Source organism: Lepidothrix coronata, unplaced genomic scaffold (assembly GCF_001604755.1).
Source record: "Lepidothrix coronata isolate B3197 unplaced genomic scaffold, Lepidothrix_coronata-1.0 Scaffold246, whole genome shotgun sequence".
Classification (NCBI taxonomy): domain Eukaryota; kingdom Metazoa; phylum Chordata; class Aves; order Passeriformes; family Pipridae; genus Lepidothrix; species Lepidothrix coronata.
In genome coordinates, this window is record NW_016690426.1 from 727145 (window position 1) to 745852 (window position 18708).

Here is an 18708-nt window from a genome sequence, read left to right on the forward strand (position 1 = left end):
TATGGCTAGGCCAATACAAATATTTCCTGTCAGTCAACAATTACAAGGAGGAACTAATGGCAAATATTTACACTTTCTCACTCTTCACTATTTAGTGATGTGATTTTGCTGCTTTTAAATCATTTTGTATTAATCTAAACTGATGTTTCAGGGAGATATTTTTTCAGAGAGATCATCTTTGTCATTAAGATACAAGTTTAAATTTTTAGCTTTGGTTTCAAAACTGGATTGAAAGACAGCCTGGTACTGTGATCAAGATGCTCTAACAGCAGCAATAATAATCTACTTAAACGTCCCTCCTGATATGAAAAAACCCCCAAACCAAAGCAACAAACCACTGGTTGTGAAACTATTGAGCAGCAGGAATGAATATTTTTCACAACTTCATATGACACAGAAAGCTGCAGGTGGTACACACTTTATCTTTTATGACTACTGTGATGGGTTTTCAAACTCTTATTCTCATCAAAACTTGCTTAAATTTCACAATTAGCAAGAGAAGCCAGTAAGTGAAGCAGAGGGTTCACAGAGGTGGAAGGACAAATTTCAGAGGGGCGACTGAGGAGTTCTCCTCCCTCACCCCAGGTATCCCAAACCACTGAGAAAGCTGCGACTACCCCCTGCAGAAGGACTGAAGGGAAACACTGGGGCCATTGGTGACTGTGTCCCAGCCCCAGGAAATGACTGTTGTCACCTCTCCATGTAATTATGTCATGGCAAAGTTCTCCTGCCTGCCCAAAAAAGACTCTTCAGCAGACGGCTGCGATACCCGGCTCAGGACACGGACACAGATCAGACCCAGTTTCGGTGAAGTAACGTCTCCAGAACGACTGTCCTGCCCTGCTGCCCTACAGTAACAGCCTTCCAAAATCACACCAGGGCACTGCCACAGCCTCCACTGGACTGTTCTCCTCCAGTGACTGAGGAGAGCCAGGGAAGGAACTCCTGCCTCACTGAGATCCTTCTCCCACCTCGATCAAAACTGCATCCAACTCCATCTTAAAGTTCATTTGGTCAGAAAGTTGTTTCAAAACCTCAGTGATACAATGCTTAAGAACCCTACTCTAGCATAATCTTTCTTAAAAACTGCTTAAAACTATTTGACTTTTGTCTGCTGTTGCTAAAGGTTTTATTAAACTAAAAGTTTAAATAATTCTCTTTCAGTCCCCCAGATCGATGCCTGGAGGTATTTACACACAGAAATCAAAGCCATCCGTTGCTAGAATTAACAAACTAAACCTCTCTATGCTTTCCTCCTGCATCTTTCCATTGCTTTATTTATTATTGCAGCCTCTCTTTTCATCTGTCTTAGTGTCAGTACCCTCAGTGCCTTCAGCACAGACAGCAACACTCACAGTATTCCCTATCAGACCATGGGGCTCAGTTAATATTTTTAGACTACTTTCTCCACTTTCACTGAATTCAGGCCCTGAATTTCTGAACTGTGCTGGTCTAAATGTCACCAGAAAACTTTCAGCAGCGTGTCCCAATAATGGTGAAGTTTTATCTGGCCATACAGTTGAGTTCAGTGAGTAACCCGAGCCCCGAGGAGCGTTTCACCAGGGCGTTACCATGAGGTAACGCGGAGTCATCAGCCCCAGCCAGAGCCCTGGAACAGAATGTTATGAGTGTAACATCCACCTGCAAACGGTGCCAAACTCTGCAATCTTTGCACATTCCACAGCCATCTCCCCCAGCCCCTCAGGAGTCCCAAAGACAAAAACACACGAGCCTATCTGCTGGCAGCGAGAGCCATTCCCGCTCCCTCCATGACTGAGTATTCCAGGCAGTCCCTGCTCCTACAGTTTGGTAGCTGGTCACTGAGGCCAAATTCTACTTCTCTGCCATCCTGTGTCTGCAGCCCAGCCCATTCCCATCAACACTGGCTGAACAAACCACTACATCATCTCCACCAACACTGAGGACTCATCTGTGCTCCCAGAGCCGCTCAGTCTCTCTGACAGGCTCTCCTTGACCTTCACTGCTCCAGGTACAACCTCCCTCCTGCTCAGCTTCTCCTTAACGTGGCATTTAAAGTTCACCTGAACTGGCCCAATCTGTCACTGGGTCTAATAATGCAGCTGGTTAAAACACAAGGCAACCAGCACCACCACCATCCCCATGTATTCCAGCAAACTGAGGGCAAACAAAAGGGCTCATCCCGTATCCACTCCACCTAAAACCAGGAGAGTCAGGTCCCAGTGCCAGGCTGTCCTTCCTGTTTCCCTCATCAAAAATACCGGAAAGAACCACCACAATGATCTCAATAAACCTTCAAGACAATAGTCAGTATTTGTATATATCCTGAACATACTTATTATTGTATATATCCTGAACATACTTATTTTCTGTGAAGTTCCTGGGAATTTAAAAGCATTGCAAAGTTAAAATTTATTATATACAGAGGGGGGAAAAAAATGCTTGGATGTTTTGTGGTTTTTCACTAAAACCACAAAACCAGTAGGCTGGAATACATGACAATAACACCTATTATTTTAGGTATATATTTTACTGATGAAAATAGGATAATTTAGTAATTATTTGTTGCAAGGTCCTAAATGAAATAGTTATGAAGCACTGCAAATAACTGAGTTTTCCTCTTTGTTCCTCACTCTGCAAATCAGGCACTATATTTACACATTCTTTTGCAATGTACTTCTAGGAATAAGTGTTCAAGCTTCGTCAGAGGTTGAATAATGTGCAAATTTGTTCTGTCTTCCTTACAGAAAGTGACATAAGCTTGGAAAAATATCCTATATAATACTCTGATTTTTTCAGAAATATAACCCTTTAACCTGTCCTATTCTCACAAGTCCAGTATTTGGATAGAAAAGTCACTGCCATGCATTAAGAGTAAGCATCAAATGGATTTGGAATTTAAATATTTGTGTCTTAAACACTTTGCTTGTAAAACTAATTTTACTCAAGCAAAAGTCACAAATTTATCTTTCTCTAGACTCAACGGAGCTAAAAAAAAATTCATAGAAACAGATAAGAGTATGCAGTACAACAACCCAACTGAAAAGGTCACAAACTTCTGCCCAAAATGTGAGGAGCAGCACCTTATCTCTATTTACAGTTTACAACTTGCTAGTTTAAACACATCTTACAATTCCACATGAGAACAGGTTCATTTAGTTTAAATACTCTGCCTTCACAGGAACTCTATCTGCTCACCCAAGTTGCATTTTTCAGGGCATTCTGAAACCAGTTTCCCAGAGTTTGACAGACTGTCTGCAGTCCCATTGCTTCGGCTTCTCCATCCTTACCCCTTTCCTAACAATTCTTACTGTTAGTGGATGTCAACTCCAAGGATTCTGAAGTTCATTTTGAAGGTGTGGAGTTCATATCACACTTACATGAAATTATTTTAATGTAAAAGTTAAGATAAACATTCAGAAGGAGTTGCTGTTCTCCTAAAAAGACTTGTGAGTTTGTAGCCTACCCTTAATTGAAATATATGCTATGTTCTTAGATACTTGCTGTGCCTACTTGTGCCATAGCAGGGCCATTCTTCTTCTGAAAAGAAGAATAAAGGAAAAATATGAATTAAAACATCAAGAGATCTGAATTTCCATTGAGCTTGGCATGAAAGGCTAAGCAAGCTTCCCTTTCCAACTCATTTTCCTTTCAGTGGGTTCAGAACTACCAAGAACTGATGATCAGGTCACCAAGAAATGACCATTGTAGCACCTTTCTCTGGGTTGATTGTCCTCATGAGGCCCCCACATTCATCTGAGAGTTCTCACTGTTATTTCACTTCATGATGTCGTCCCTGAGCTCCCACAGGAGCTGGGTTTGGCATCTGTTACACTGAGCTTTCCCACAAAATGTCTGTCCATCTTGCTCATGTCTCATGTCCTGGATTTGACAGCTGCAATAATTGGTTTGATTCACTCACTGGAGCACAGGGGGAGCAGGGGCTGTAACGTCCCTTGTCAATATTTCAGCACACACACCTACACTCACTCCATGCTCAAGGTTTTCCCTCCTCAGCAGAACAGGAAACAATTCACAATATGCCACTTTGTTAATGACAGGATGTCTTTTAAGCAACACAGTGATTATATATTATTATGATTATGCAAATTCTTTTCTTTCCAGTCTGACCGAGCCTGTATTAAATTTGTTTCTCAGGCCCAGCACCCATAAACACGGGAGAAGTGGTGTTTTCTTGTAAAAGTATTTTGATGTCAACCCATATTCTTTACCAGCAGCCCTAGGATTTTCTCTTATTTTCTGAAAACTGACTTTGAGCAACGGATGTTGACAATTCCCTGAGCCCAATCCTTCTGGAGTAGAATTGTCTTAAGGGTGGTGCATTATTTGTGATTTTCATCTTCAAACCCACTGCTTTGCTCACAAAAACATATGACTCATTCTGAAGAGAATAAAAGAAGGCTGCCCGTAAAAAGTCCCATCCTCCAGACACGTCTCTGATGATGATGTGCGAAAAATTAGATTGTTACATCCACGGGGTGAGGACTTTTTCTTGTTTGTTCTGAAAAGCACCTAACAGACCTGGTTACGATGCAAATTATGAAACAATTGTAACTGAAAAACCTGATGCACTCAGGAACACTGGCTGACACAGCCACATACGAAAAGAAGATACTGGCTGCCAACTTAGGAGTGCCCAGCACAGGAGACCCTGCAAAAGAGTACTCTGTCAGGGGCAGAAAAGCCATGAACGAGACTGTCTGTGGAAGAACAGAAGCTTCTAAGGGTGACCTGCTACTTCCCTTAAACACCTCTCCTGGAATCCCCCTTGTAAATGCACCTCCTTCCTCGCTCCAGAATCCAACTTCCAAAGCCTGTTCTAACTCTTCTGGGGAAGAAAGAGAAGAGATTCTTTCCAGTCTATGCTAGAAAGGGAATCCTCACAGTCCAGTCAAGGCAAATAAGCAATTTTTTGTAACTAGGCTTTTATTGCAGGCAGGTATTATCTATAAACCTGTCAACCCATCAGGGAGTGATGTAAAATCCTCGATTCTCTACACACTGGAGAGATTTTCTTCTACTTGCAGTCCTCATTACACCTCAGAGTCCCTCAAAAAGCTGAGTTAAAGAGAACACTGTGCCAGAACCAGAGCAGGCCATGTTTGGTGACAGTGAGCTGCTGATTCATCCTCAGATGGAGGTTACAGAAAACACAGGAATCTGTTGCCAGACTTTGGTGCCCTGTCCCTCATCCTTTCACAGTGATGCCCACTGAGGTGCACAGACCTGTCAGATGTACCTACACCTCCATGCTGGGCCTTGGGGAAGGGAAACAGGTCTCTTCCTGTTGCTAACTGGAGATTAATCATGTCCCAGAGCACAGCAACTGCCTAGACATGCAGCATGTTCATAGCTTGCACAGGGGGTGAGGGAGTTGGGATGGAAAGATGCTTCTGCTTTCTTTTTCTGGGAACATTACAGGGATTTGCTGGCTCTTGTTAAGGCTACACTTTGTGATGGGTTTAGTCTAAGCCCTGGGAAGGATAAGTAATACCAATAACAGCAATCAATAAAATGGTCTCTGACACTGTGATTTCCTAACCATTAAACCAGACTGTAACGTACCCATCTGTGCAATAAAAAATACTATCACATACTTAAACTTTACATATTTACAGCCAAAGATTGACATCAGTGTAAATTATAGCTCTGTAAAGCACACCAGAAAACCAGAGTCCTGGGACTTCAGACTCCAAACACGAAGGCAATCCCCAGCTAAAACTGAGGGACAGATGTGTCAGCAGTGGAAAATCTGCAAACTTCACCCCAGAGCCTACACCAGAGAGGGCTCCAAATTTTATAATCTTAATTTATAGCCTCTAACCCTGAGTTTAAGTACCAGATTAGTTTTCTCCTAACTCTAACCCCGACTCTGAAGTCCCCAGATAACATATATATTGATGTGCTGAATTGTTAAATCCTTGAAACCTAAATCCAATCTTCTTTATAGCCAGAGGTTAATCCTTCTATAAAAGTAAAATATGTGGCTTTGGGTCATGTCTGCCCACATTTTTTGGTTCTTAAAGCTGTAGATGCCTAAATACTACCTCCAGCTCACATCCTCAGGCAAACCTCAATTACAAGAACAAAGCCAGTCTCTGCAGTGAGGGAGGGACATGGGAAGCAACAGAAACACACAAATATCTGAAAATTTAGATTGAAACATAAACTGAACATTAATGAAATACACTGAAGTGCTGTTAGTAAGTGTATAGTGAATGTAGCCATAAATCTTAATAGAGTGGACCCCTGAGTTTTCCTTTGGATATGAATTTCTCCAATAACACAGAATATAAGATCTTCATCAGTCCCCAGCCCTCCTTTTAACCTCTTAATACCTGAGCTTCAACATGAGAAGCCCTAACTCTGAGCCCAAATAAATGCTTAGTAAATCAGTATATTGATCAATCCCTAAAGGGGCCCTGCCAGATCCCTCCCTAAAACTGGACACCACAAAGTTGAATTACTAGTCCTATAATCTAACTTTCATTCAAGTCATAAACCTAATTTGAAGTCTAGAAGGGGGATGAATCATTTAAACAGAAAAGCTGCCAGCCCCCTTTTAACTCTTGGGACTTTTAAAATGTCAAGAGCTCTTGAAGACTCATCTTTCCAAAGCTTGACCTTGACCCCAGCCTCAAGGAGGGATATGGGATTGAAATCCCAAATCTGGATAGCTGTTAATGATGGCAGTCCATGCTGTGAAGGAGAATTTTTAGGAGAGGTAAAGAACGTCACTCCCTATCAGAAGGGAGCTCCTTCCATCCATGCTCCCTGCTACCTGTGCCCCTGAGAAACAGCTAATTAAGTGGACATTCAGTTTGAGATTTCTAAAATCTACTGCTCAGTTCTAACCTCAGACTTAATTATAGACAAACAGAGGTCAGTATCTCCTGATATAGCAGAAAGGTATTTGGATGGTAAACAACTTAAATTGGGGTTTTTAATGTCTTTTTGCCTCATTATTGCCTCAGCAGATCGGCTCAAGGATCCTGCCTTTGCTGCAGATCACTCCTGTTTCAGATCAGCACTGCACAGTGTCTGATGGACCACAGCCTTGCTGAATAATTGACATTCCTGCCCTCATTTTATTTGGTGGCAGAAAAATTCCTGCTGTATTCAAACTGCAAACAGGCTGCTGAGCCTCAGTGCCCTGCTTTGAGCTGGGCAGTCACGCTGTGCTTGTGCAACTCTCGTGGGAGGATCGAGAAGAAAACTGATTTCTCAGAGGCAGAGTTCACGTTGAAAGCACTTAAAAGAGAATACAACTATTTCAAAGGTCATTGAAGCTGAAGGGGAAATGAGAATTTTTCCATGTCTTAAATACCTTTAGCTTTGCCAAAGGAAAGGGGATTTATCATGCTGAGGCAATTCACTCTGCCAAACACCCAGGCAACCCTTGTTCACTGTAGGTGTCTTTTAAACAACAGAATCCTAATAGGCAGAAGTACTGAACATTTCAGACTTCTGTAAACTCATGAATGATCAAACCTAGGTGTTTGCAATAAGAAAAAAGCAGCTTCCACAAGCCTCTGGCAGCTTTACCCAAAGCTTTCTCCACTACCATTAATATACAGTATTCAATACTGCCAAGAGAGTTTTTTGTACATTAACTTATTATTTAACCTCTGAGACCTTCCTGTTGAATTCACACCAGAAGTTACTGTTCAGTTCTCACTCTGAAGTCAAGCAACAGCAGCAATAAAGAAAAAAAATTAATCTTCTCAGAGCACTGTACATTAAAATCTACTTGATGTACATGATGTACAATTATACTGACCCAGAAAGGTTTTCCCCCTTGAATATACACATTTAAACAGACAGTTTTTCCTTAAATGTGTATGAAATGAAAGCTTGAAAATGTGTTAAAAGGATTATTTATAGTAGCCTGAGTGTGATGTCTAAGAAAGATGATTCTTCATGTTACAAGAAAATTACTTCATACCAAGTCTGAAAAACCCCCTGTCTGACACCTTTTCACTGCTATTTTGCCAAACTGAGGGTGTTATTTGTCAGCCATATAAAAAGTGGTGACTCTTTCTGGGAGTCTCTAACTGTCCCCAAGGGGTAATGAAGTAACTAATCTGAAAGAATTTGCTGCATCTTTTATTCACAAATTCACAAATTAGCCTGTGCTAATTCATTACTACTGTTTAACTGAGAATTCTTGCTTAACTCATCGTTTCTTACATTATAAAGAGACATAAAAAAATTCATGCTCTTACCTTTCTCATGTTCATTTTCTCTATTTTTCTTATTCTCTGCCATCCTCCACATTAATCAAATCTTGTATGATTTTTTTTCTTCCTGTAGTTAAATTTCATTTTCTTCCAGCTATGATTCAGCAGAATGAGCCCATACACTGTATGAGAAAAAAAGAACAAACAATGTGGAATGTACTTCATTTAGTGAGACATTTTTAAGAAACAGTAGTCACTTTTTGTCAGACTATCTGGATCCAAAGCAAAATCCATTTTCCAGGCCCAAACTAGGAGAGGAATAATTCCTGTAGTGGGAACGAAAGAGAAGTTGAATATTTCCTGTTTAGTAAGGTCTTGTTCTGCCAGACATCCTCCAAAAGATTTTCCCCTGTAACTTTCTGTCACTAAAATCTGCCCTGTTGTATGAATCAGAGCACAGATTCCATATAAAATGAGACTCCAGTCTAGCTCAGATAAATCCATGGTCTAGCTTTGGGATGCAAACCTTTAAAATTCTCTTAGAGGAACTCATCAGGGCCCACTGAGAAATATTATGACAGCAATAAAGTGATGGTGGTAGGGCCAAGGCTCCAGACAAGTCCAGTTCCATACATCCTCCTGCTCTTCAAGATCCTCAGTAGTATCTGCAGCTGGACTGAACTGAAAGGCTCTTCTGGAATAAAAACAGTTCTCCTACTGATTTTGGTAGTACTATAAAAATATCCCAAATGTGCAGATTCTATCCTTCATCTTCCACCCCTTGTCATGGGCTCACCTGGTATCTCTGAGAGGACAAATGTATTTCCTGAGTCTGATTTTTCTCTGACCTTTTTATGGATTGTAAATACAATAAATCTATATTTACATCAACTGGATGATGCATGTGAGCATCTGACCCTTATTACAGCAGCTTGCTACCACAGAACTCATTGCAATGCTACTTCTACTCATAAATCAAAGAAAAGCAATGGTGTTAATGTTCCTCGGTCTGAAAAGTCGCTATATTTAAGTGCTCTTCAAAATTTACTTTTTTTTTGTTACAATTAAATCAATTAAATAAAATATGGCACTACAATGCAGCCAGTTGTGCATGAAAAAAACGACCAGCTGTAGAAGGCAACACAAGGAAGCATCTTACATCAATTAGCAGTTGTCCCAGAAAAACTTATTGCCATCCCATGCCCTTCCCACATTAGGGCTTCTACCTCCTCTACATCATTCTCTTCTCTTGCCCCTTAAAGACCATGACCCTGAAAATATGTCAGTCCTTCCTGCAAGACCAAAAATTACCTGTGATTCTTGATAGTTTTTCTTAGTAACTCATTAAATGACGCTTCCAGCACTCTCATTTAACTTGCAGTTACATCCCTGCTGTGCTTCCTGCAAAGTTAAAGATGAAATAAAGGTTCATTACTCAGTGAATGTTTAACAGGCCAACACTACTCCAGCTGCCTCTTCCCTTTCCTCAGCTCAGTTTCTCTGTATCACTTCTGGGACACCCCAGCAGATCTCACAGCCAACTGAGCCCTCACAGGCATTCAGAGCACTCCAAGGTAACTTAGTTTTCACAGGAAAATTAAGGGATATTTTGAGGATACTGATGGGTTCGCAGTGGAGATCAATGATGGGACTGAAAAAGCAATAGGGCCTCTGTCAGACCAGACCCACATTATCCCTACAACTGTTTTCTGGGATTTCACTGGCACACATTTTCCGTGTGATCCCAGTGCACGTGAACACCCCCCAAACCCACCATCATAAATGGGACTGACCAATGTGCTTCGGAAAAAGCCCAGGCCTGAAAAGGCACAGCCAAGTCATGGGCCTCAATTTAAGGAATGTTAGTCCAGAAATCAAAAATAACAGCAATAAGACTGTAACTGGGATGATCTCAGGACATAAACAGAGCAGGGGTTGTAAGGAAAGGCTTCTTTTCTCCCCTTTTCTTTTGAAAAATGCAATCAACTACTGAAGTTGGGAAATACAGGTGAGATCGCTGAAGCAATGAAATCAGATGAAAAATAGGGTTCTCTCTTTCTAGTTGGAGTGAATAACCACAATATTAGGTCCCTTGTGCTACTTCAAGACAAATTAAAATGCTGGTAAAGCCATGCATCCTTATTTACTCATCAGGAACATAATGAATCCTGTTTCCCTAAATGCAGCTGAAATCAAAATAAGGAAATGGGACATTTTTTGCTTTCCCTATTTCATAGCTCTATTTCAGGTGGAGCTCAACAGACAAATGGTTGGGATGTGTCCCCACCTGCCCCTGCTCCACTGCTCCTCTCAAGGCCCTTCTCCCTGGCGCACTAACCTTGGCACAAGAGCAGTGAGCACACTCTGCCCAGCACCAGTGCCCTGAGAGTATTTCTTGCCACCTCCCAGAATCCACAAGAATAATTTAAAGCAGGATTTCAAAGTCTATGCCTGAAAACAAAGTCTATGCCTGACCAGCAGGATCTGGTCAGGATCCAGCCCCATCTGACTGTGTCTGACCGCACTCCGTGCAGTGCCCACAAAGGCACCACCTCAGTGCCGCTGTGACACTGCAATTTAAACGTGTCCTAAGTGCTCTCACTGCCCGTTGATCCACTTATGGAATTATTGTCACTCAAAATTTGCAACCCCACGTCACCTCTAACAACCCAAAAACTTCATTCACAAGAGAAATGAACCAATACCACCCTACCAAAATGAATGTATCCATAACACATTAAATGAAGCAGCCAGTCATGACTACCCATATTTCAAGTTGTGTGTGAACCTAATTGTCCTTGGATGACTTGAGTCCTGGCATGTTAACAGAATACTTTTGATCTTCTGTCACTTTTTATTTACTAATTTACACAGATATTTTCACCCCAGGTAGCCAGCCAGTATTAACTGGGGCTCACAGTAGCACCAGCTCTGGAATGATGGAAGAGACAACAAGTCTCCTCCATATCATGGATATCAAAGCAAGGATATACTCAGTAATGTAGTCATAAATGATTTGCTTTATCAGATTATAAATTAATTAAGTAATAAGCATTTTAGTACTTTTCTAGGAAAGCTATCTCATCAGATTGATCCTATTTATCTCCTCTGAACAGTACTACTTCTCCAGGCTTTAAAAACCTATAGACAGGTACCTTTCTTCTCAAACCTGGGGTTCTTTATCAAGCTTACAGTCAGCTCCTCTAAAGACAGCACTGCAACTCTTATTATAAAACATGTAATATACATTTATTTATATATTGCCTTGAACAAACTCCATGAAATCTCAGAGCCTCTCCTTTTCCACAAAGTAGAGCAATAAGTACTCCATTAAGCACACAATGCAGAAAGGCTGAATGAAACTGTCTCTATTGTGATAACACAAAATTAGAAAGAAAATCTAGCATAAAAACCCTAAAGCTGCACAGTCATTGGACCGAGTGAGGGACACATTCAAGCACATGCCCAAACCCACTCCTGTTCAGAAGTGTCTTCTTTACTTTCCTTAAGAGACCCGTGCTCATTTTAACTCCTTTCCTCAGCTGGGATAGGATAGATAATAGATATTATGCCATATCTATTCTTTTGGGCTAACAGAACTATTTGGGATTCAAGTAATATTATAAGACAGAAATATGGAAGTTCTCAGGCCTTTAGTGCAGTTTCTCATACAGTTTCTCTCCCAAGCCCTGAGAGTCAGGACCATTAAATGTTTCAATTAAAACCTCCTTTAGCTCTGGGAGTTACAAAGAACCACTTCCACTATCCTTGATCTGGAACCAGTAAACACAAAGACCATTGAAACAATTTGAGGCTCTTTCATTCATTTTTGATGTGTTACGTGTCACACATTCAATAAATGTGAGATTTGACTAAATTCTTTGATTTCTAGCCAACACCTTGGCAACATTTCCATTTGGTTCAGGGAAAAGCACTACATATTCAGTGCAGGATTGGTGAATTACTTCTGTCTGCATGAATTAGCTCCCACAGCTTTTTGGAGAAGATACACCATCAGTAGCAGATAAAGCTGCATAATTTCAGGCTACTGTCACCTAAGCTCTGTGTGACAGGAAAGAAAAAACCCTCAGCACTGGCCTGGGATAATTTTTTATTGCTCTGCAATACGCTCTGAGTCCTTCCAGCTGAATTCAGGACAATTTGTTCACTTCACTTGGTAATCAAAATGTGTTTTGACTGGTAAGTCCCTATTTAGTTTTTTCTGTAATCGTTTTTTTTAATGGGAGTATTTTCCAGATGTTGTGTTAGTCCAGTCATCCAGGACCTCCTCCAACTCCTGTGGAAAGTTTGCTGTCATAAGCTGTCATCAGCGGTTGGGTTTAATTTGTCTAATTACTGACCCCCAGCACAGTTACAAAGCAATATAAAAGGCATCTGGAGCATCCCTGGGAGCAGACACACTCTCTGTTAGGTAAGTGTTACACTGATTTCTGTTCAGAGCTCTCCTTCAAAAGGAAAACTGAAACAGAAACCCCAAAGTTTTCCTTTTAGCCTACGCTTCCATTTGTTATATTTGACCACTAATATTTCAATGATACAGTAAGGTTTATAAAATTATGTTGCTTAATAACTAATGTTCTGTACTTTTTTATTTTAGAATTATATTTATCAGTATTATAACTTCACAAATTGTTGAGCTGAAGTATACCCATGTTAGTAGGAGAAGACTGACTGCAGCCTTCACATAATAAAATTCTGCATAAAATTACTTCTGTTACTTGTTAATAATGAATTTTTATAGTACAAAATTTAACAGTTAATCAACTAATAATCAAGAGACTTTATAGAGTAAATCTAAATTAGCAACGTGGTCTTGAACAGTTTTACTATTTATTTTGTGTTTTTATCAAACTAGTATCATATAACAAGATAGGCACTGCATTTTTTTTATTTATGGACTAATTGAATTGCACATAGTGACATGAGATTATTTCTTTTCAGGAATGATGTCGTACCTGAAAGTAATGATCATATGGAACATACTTTGCATATCCCTGGTGCTCCTTTCTCTGTCCTTGATTCAAGAAGTGTCTTCTCAAGGTACTGTAACACACAAAGTAGAAGGGAGGGTTTCTAGGATATCTGACACACACTGAGAATGCTCCAAAAGAATCCTTATAAAAATACTAATTTCCAGAATGTTATATTTATACAGCCAGGCAATATGATTCAGTTTTATCATCAGTGAATATTTTCCTAAACAAATTTGAGTGCAGCATGGTCCTCCTTCTAGGAGGAATTACATAAAAACATACACGTAATGCAAACTGCACATGAACCAGTTTGTTTTTCTGTAGACATATTCTACAGATCCCATTGCCCTCAGACTGACATTTTTAGCCCCCGTGATTTGCAGGATAATTCAAGGAAAATCTAAAATGACAACATCCACATAAGTTGGTCAGAAATATTTCAGTAGGCTCGGGGAGAGGACTGTCTATACCTTGCTAAGTGCTTTGCTATTAAATGCACTGTTACCACCACTGAGGTAATTTTGGGAATCATTTGTCTAATGATACAGATTTTTATCTACTCTCCAAGCTCTATAATTGGTTGCACTGTTGTGAAGAAGCAGAACTTGCAGCCTGGCCAGTCCTCTGCAGTTCTCAGGTAGCTACTAAGTTGTTATGGGGATAATATTGTGTATTCCTTGCTGGTTGAAAATAATTTATTACCACTTGCTAGCAGAAGGGACAATATCGTGTACGTGAGCAGCTCACCAGGGCACAGCAGATGCCAGATGTGACCTGCTGGGCAGAGCAGGCTGGCACTGAACCCTTGTTCATTGATGGGAGCCTTTCCTCTGCCTTCAGCAAAAATCAAAGCTCTCACCAACAGCAAACTAAACCATTCAGGCATTTTCCTTAGGAGTAACTCTGTACCTTACAAGTCATAAACTAAACTAAATAAGTGAATGAAGAGGTATAATATTTTGGACTTTCTTTCCATTAGGGAAGAAGGGTGCAATTTGTAGGGTACATATCATAAAGGAAGGTGTCCATCTTCTTTTTTTAACTCCTGTATTAAGGGCCCATTAACTCCAGTCCACTAATGCCTCCAGTTACTCCCTAGTCCCATTTTGCTGTTTGCAAAGAAGTGTTAACAAGCATTATAACTACTTGTTGAAAATCACAATATATGTAATTATTTCTTATCCCGTGGTCTTCCTTCATACACACAGCTGTGGAGTGTGTGCTGTTAGAAATTGTCTTTGGTGTTCTGTTACATGTTATTTGTTGTTATTTCCTCGTGGTTCCTCAATGTTTCAGCTGATTATCTTGACTCTGTTTGAGCTTGCTGATTGTTCAGCTTCTTTGTTTGTATTTAGGGACTCTTCACTTGTGGCCCTGCATGTTTCGTTTCCAGAAGAAGCTGTTAGCATGTAACATTAGCAGAGAGTTTGCACAGGAAGGGGATTAGTTGCAGGGTGAATATCTGGCAGTAGAAGGGTAGCAAAGCACTGCCAACCTTGAATGCTCACAGTTTGAAAGCAGACCTCCTGATGTCTTGCTTTTCCAGCTGTAATCTGCACCATATATCATCATCTAGCATTTGCCAGCACTGCAGCAGTCTGGCAGTAAAGCCATCCTGGGATGAGCTTTTATACTGGTCTGCTAATAAGTAATCTCTTAATTAACAAACAGACAGTACTTTGGAGAAGGCTGCAAGACTAGATCCCAGCTGTTCCTAACCTCAGTATTGATACCAAATTCTTCTCTGACAGCAGGGAAAAAACAGAGTGTAGAGGGTAGGCAGACTTTGAAACTCCCAGCAGAAATGGCTCTGGGGATTTGTATTTATTATGACAGTGCTCTCCAGCTTGCAAGCTAACCTGATTAGGTTTGGTTATTAGGAAGAACGTTACCAAAAGTGAAAATCAGACCCCTAATGGGTCTGCCAGGGAAACTTTTGCACACTCACACCTATAACCATAGGTAGGGTGAATTAAGATGGAAAATAAGTCAGCAAAGCAGCAAAGTGCCTGGCTGATGTGCTGCCTAAGGTAAAACTGCACAGGTTGGTTTGGATGCCTGTGGTCATGCTACAGAACCAATCCCCAAGGATTCATTAGTTTTCAGGAGAAACAGGGTAAGTCAGCCCCAGGGGAACGCCCCTCTAACCTGAGCACATGCTCCTGCTGGTCCACAGGCTGGCTCAGAGCAAACCTCTGCTCCACACACCTTCAGGAGGGGTCACACCAGGCCCTCAGTTCCTGCAATGCCAAGGGAAGAAAGCACATTCTGCAGGGGAAAAAGAGAGGCTTTACTCCTTTGCAGCCCAGCATTCCCTTAGGCCCCACTGTGGTTTGGCAATGCTTACACCAGTGTTGTGTGATTTTAGATGTGTCGAGCTGTACAGGGAGATGTGGGGCAGGGTATTCTAGAGAGCATGACTGCCAGTGTGATTTTAACTGTCACCACTACATGGAGTGCTGCCCTGACTTCAGGAAAGTCTGCACAGTGGGTAAGTTCCCAAACACAGCCAGTTCCTCTCCACAAAACCCCCCTCCCAGCTCCCCACCGCACCAGGTCTCCTCTCTGAACGCTTCCATGTCTGTTAGTTCGCTGTGTCCTTGTTCCCTCTCACACATGTGTTGTTCTCCTCCTCAAAAACTCAGGGACAACCTCTTGCAATCCAAAGAAAATTGTGTATCCACAGGTTACTCCCAAGCAAAGGATTTTGCTTTTTACAACAGCAGAGTTAGGCAAAAGGGGGTGAAACAGTTTACTGCTTGTTTTTTGTTCTTTCGTGCATTTGTACTGTATCTGTCTGTCTTATAAAAAAAAAAAAAAAGTGGTAAAAGCAAATTCAGGGTTTTGCAGGGAGAAATTCTGGCACATTCCAACTCAAATTTAAGAAGCATGGATGCTGTAGGGTCTAACCCAAAGCCTGAGGGTGTCCTTCCATGGACAGAAACTGACTCTGGATCAGAACCTTGTCCAGAGTTTGCTGGAAAAGGTGGTTGGATGAGTATTATTTTATGCTTTATATATTTACAAAACCATACAGTGTAAATAAAGACAGGTATTGTTAATTGAGAGTTAAAAACCATTTCCTTGGGAAGCACCAATGTCAGAAATATCAGTTATTTGGATAACTGCAGTTTGTTACATTACACTGTAGTTCCAGTAGGATTACAGGGTGACATAAGACTTCTCAGATCCAGCAACACAGGTCGAGTTTTGTTCAAAATGCAGACACAGCACTCCCTAAAATTCCAGTTCTGCTGCCCTGACACACACTGGAAACACTTTGTGCTTCAGTCCTCCCCATCCTCATTTTGATTTGTGAGGGAACATCAGCATTGCTCGTAGCTGAAAGTACATACTGAGGCACTTTATTATGTAAGCTATTATTGTGGGTTGGATTCTAAAGGTCTTCTGGCATCTACATAACGTTTAATCAAATATTTAAGGCTAAAAGTCTTCCCTGTTCTACCCTAAGTCAGTGAGTACAGGCAAGCACAGTGGGTGTCATCCTGAAAGGATGCAGGAAGTTTGACTAAGGATTGCTGCCCAGTTAGTGTGGCATCAATGCTGACCAAATTAGAGAAATGCCAGACATCATTTATGAACAAAAACTGCCCTAACATCATAAAATAAAAACAATTCTCACCTGTGCATGTGGAATGAATCCACTGGCATGAACAGACTGACTCCACATCTACAGTAATCAAAAGATGCTCAGAATCTGCCTACACAGTAATCCTCTTCTGCTAGATAGTGATTTAATTGTAAAACGTGATTTTGTGCCCTGGGTGTCACAGAGACAAGACTTCGATAGGGATTTATGTACAGAAAGTACTTTTTCTGAAGTCTGTAATAGCTGTGCACACTCTTTCCAAAACAATTTGGTCATTATTTGATGCGAAATAGAAGCACTGTAGTGACTGAAGTTGTCAGAAGTTAACAAATAATAAAATATCAAACCCATGTGGGTATTAATCATGTCAGAACATGGTAGATACTCCTTCAGCATTAATAATTTAAGAACTCTGTTAAACAGTTCTAGTCACTCTGGGTACCTTAGTTAACTCATTCCCACAATTAAACTGTGGTATTTGGCCAGGCACACCAGGTACACTTGGCTGTGACCTGATTAGGCCAATTATTTTTCAGAAATGCTTTGATAGACACATCACTCTTGATCCAACACCTTTTTGCAAGCCTAACCCAGAATTTAAATCTAATTTTGAGGTCACTGCTCTGTGGTGAGGGAATGGAAGCCCGCTATGGTGGGACCTGGCTAGAGTGAACATGGGCATCACGTTTTATTCCACCACAAATTCGAGTGGTTTCAACACACTGCAGTGTGACAGTGCAGTTCTGGCTGCACGGCCTGATCCAAACCCCACAGTTCCACAGACAAATCCTGGATCAGACCAGAATAAGCACCTGATTTTATGGGGCTCTTCTTTACACCGTCCAGAGCAAACGACTTCACTGTAGAAAGGTGCCAGCGTTCAGCAGGAGGTAGGCAAACATCCTGACTGTGCTGCTCTGCCTCGTGCAGGACTCTCCTGTGAAGGACGGTGCTTTGAAGCCTTCGAGAGGGGACGGGAGTGTGACTGTGATGCCGACTGCGAACGATTCGGCAAATGCTGTCCAGACTACGCCAAACACTGCAAAGAGGGTAAGAAACTGCTTTATTACCGTGTTTTTCGGAGAGATCTTTAAATAGAGGTGCTTTGCTTTCTCAGAAAACAAACTCTGCGGGCTTCTTAAGACGCGAGAAGTTAAGGATAGCAAAAAAAAAAATACTGAAAAAATATTAAAATCTAATTTCAAAGGTAAATTGGCCAATTTCTCAAGCACGGATGCACTATGGACACATACAGGGAGATATACTGGAAGCCGTCACCAAGACAAGAATATGTTTAATTTCATCATGTCCTTAAATTTTTTTAGGTCTACCTACAGACCTGGATTCATTTCTGTGAGCACACCTGGCAGATATGCCTGGCACTGGGTCACTGCATTCACAGACCAGACAACCTCCATGGCAGCCAATCCCCAAAGCCTGCGGTGTGACAAACAACCGGAGCTAGGGATTATCATTTGGTGCACTGCACCCACCACTCCCAGTCCCTCGGCACTGGGACAGTGGCTTGGCTTTGCCACGCAGTTACACAGTAATTTAGACTGAAATAGAGTCTGTATTCAGCATTTTTGACTGAATGTCCAGAGGAGGATGAGTGTCTTGGAAGTGTCTTGAGGTGAATTTCCTGCCTTTGAAGTTGTTTAATGTCTCCCTCTTTCTGCCGAGTTTAACACACCCAAACACTCACAAAAGACTATTAAATCATTTCTCTTTTCTTCAGTTAAATATAATGAAAAATTAAGCAACTGTTCCTAAACTTAGAGGGTTTCTTCTGTATTTTATTAAGCTCTAGTATTAATTTTTGAAAAAAAAGAAAAAAAAAAACAACAAAAATTCTTCAAAGCCAGCCTACCACTGTACTCAATATTTGAGTATTTATATTATGTGTGAATAACTGAGAAACCTG